Source organism: Temnothorax longispinosus, chromosome 7, assembly GCF_030848805.1.
Source record: "Temnothorax longispinosus isolate EJ_2023e chromosome 7, Tlon_JGU_v1, whole genome shotgun sequence".
NCBI classification, from domain to species: Eukaryota; Metazoa; Arthropoda; class Insecta; order Hymenoptera; family Formicidae; genus Temnothorax; species Temnothorax longispinosus.
In genome coordinates this window covers 11,483,127-11,485,948 of record NC_092364.1, presented here as the reverse complement: position 1 = coordinate 11,485,948, position 2,822 = coordinate 11,483,127, and the positions used below count along the sequence as shown (strand labels likewise).

Genomic DNA, 2,822 nt, shown 5'->3' with positions numbered 1-2,822 from the left:
ATAAAAATTAAAAAATTTTTTTATTTTTGTCACAGTAGAGTCACTGATTGAAGCAGTTATAAGTATACCACTAAGAATCAGTGAACATTTCACTGAAAGAATTAGTTAATATTGACTGTTTCAATCAGTAATATTGGACTACTAAAACAGTGACTTTGAGCAGCAAAATCAGTAATGTGAACTGATTAAATCAGTAATATGGACTGTTTTACTCAGTAATATTGGACTACTGGAAACAGTGACTTTGAACAGCAAAATCAGTAATGCAAGCTGATTAAATCAGTAAATGTCCCAGCAAACAGTAACAAAAAGTAATAACCTTAATACATGTTATAATTTTTTATTCAACAATGTAATTGTTACGTACAAAATGTTTACAGAATGAAGTCAATTAAAAATTAAACATTCCTTAGTAGCTTACGAGCTTGTGCCTCTATTGTTTGTTCCTTCCTAAAAAAAGATTTTTCTGTGTGTTAGCAAGTATTAATATATAACTTTTAAATGCACTAACCAAACTTACAGGCCATATCTGTATTAACGAAGAATTTGGAAAAATAGGAGGATCATCATGTTGTCCCTTATCAATGTTCTTCTGAAATTAAATATCCAAATATTTGAATCGTGTTTTAACAATCAATTTATACTAAGAAATTATAAGAATAAGAAATAAAAGACTTACTCCTTTTGATAAGTTTCCAACGATAACCGAGATTAATAATCTTATTCTGTTTGCTGTTCAGTTCTCTGGTTCAATACGCCGTGGTTTATGCTGAAAATGAAAAGGGAGAAACAGTCTCTAGTTTATCGCGCTTTACTATGGGCCCGTAGGGCCTCCATCTTTGCCCCGTTGGCAAACTATAACCTCGCCCCGTTGGGCCACCGTACTCGTCAGTACCCGCGGTAAATGAACGGCTCAAGAAGCTTTCGTACTTACTTTTAACCTCACCTTTTTCGCAAGCACGCTTAGCTCAGTACCGCAGTTTCTCTCATTCTTTGTAATGTACATACACTTAGCACCGCTTCGTCCTTCGTCACGTATACTTCGTTCTCGTCTTCTGTTTCACACATCACTGAGATCACAATCCTGTTCCGCTTCCTCGCACCATCAATCAGTATTACCAACAGATAACTGATTTTACAGTGACATCTTACTTTCACTGACCATAATCAGTGAAATATAAGATAAAGAAACAAAAAGTAAACATTCTACTGAAGTTCAGTGAAATACTCACTGATTCTCAGTGGAATCCTATTTTACTGTTTCAATTAGTGATATTTTCACTGATTCTACTTTAGAGAGTATATGCGTTATATTCCAGGACTGTACATTTCAAAAAACGTAAACAGTCCCGGAACATACCTCTAGACCTACATATATATATATATATATATATATATATATATATATATATATAGAATTAAGCATTTATCCATGTAGATTATATATGATTATATATAGCCATATATAAACTTAAATTCGGATTATCCGATAGATGGCATCCGATAGGATTTATTTCTCGTATTTAAAATTTGACAAACAATGGTATAAGAATGGTATCAAGAGACACGGCAGTATCTCACGCCAACCAGCGCCAAGTTATATGTAAATCATTTCACTTTTAATTCTGGCTTTTGAAAAAAATATACACTTAATTTATCAATGCTTTATTCCTTAATCGAAGTTAACAGAATTCTTTTTTAATATATATAAAATATTTATTATGTTAGATATAATCACATATGATTATATATAAAATCAACATTAAATATAATTAGATATAACCACATACAATTATATATAACCATATATGGTTATATAATTATATGTGGTTATATATAATTATATACAATTATATCGGGCCATTTTTTATATCTAATTATATCTAATGTCGATTTTATATAATCATATGTGATTATATCTAATCATTTTTTCTCGGGAAGGTTGATCGAACAACTAAACTGTTCTCCGCATCTTATAAATTACAAAGTTTGAAAAAAAAGACGCAACTTCCTCGTATTATCATACGTTTTGTCAAGTAATGGAACTCTCTTTTCTCAAGAGATGGCGCCACAATAATCTTAATGCATTGTTATTATTGGGGATCCTGCAGCCGTATGATTTACCGACATTATCGTTAATCGATGGATCTTTTAATTGGCTTTACAGAATTGCAAGTTTTTGGTCTAGAATTAAAGTCCACACAAAAATCTAGAGTGGAAAACGCAATTTTATATCAAAAGCATCAAAAAATTACAAATATTACTTATTGGGGCACATACACAGCTGTCACCTGACGACAATATTTGCTTAAAACAAAAATGCTACTGTTTATACGTACATAATGTTTATCATCCACCCTTGGGAAAACATGTAGGAATAATATCGTGTAAGTAGAAGTAAGATTCAATGCGTACAAAAAAAGATCCATCTAATAATTATTTTAGTAATGCAAATACGGATGCAGGATGACAAGAAGAGCAGCAACAGTAGTTGCCGGATCTTGCGTAAGATGGCGAGCAATCGAAAAAAGGACAGATGTCATTTCGTTAGACAAAGACAGATATAGGGAAAACAAAATTAGAAAGGTTGACATTATCGACATCGAGGAAGTTCGCCAGTCACTGCAGGATCCCCTTAACTTTTTATATTTAGCTTTTACTTTTTTATACAGCTATTTATAAATCATCAATTTTTTTTTATTTAGCTATTTATGAGAAATTTTTTCATTAATAATGCTTTCTATTCACACAGATTTGAAGCAAGATCATTTGTAAGAAAAATTCTATAGAAAGTTTATTTATAAATTTTCAATAAGCCTGAG

General features: G+C 31.3%; 1 long non-coding RNA gene across 1 annotated transcript; it reads right to left on the bottom strand.

The window, feature by feature from the left end:
* Positions 1–324: 324 nt before the first annotated feature.
* LOC139815684 (uncharacterized) lies at positions 325–1,313 on the bottom strand. The gene is made up of 4 exons (XR_011732798.1): positions 935–1,313; positions 680–769; positions 521–592; positions 325–450 (listed from the first exon to the last, which is right to left on the bottom strand). It is a non-coding gene; the product is annotated as an uncharacterized lncRNA (long non-coding RNA).
* Between the last annotated feature and the right edge of the window lie 1,509 nt (positions 1,314–2,822).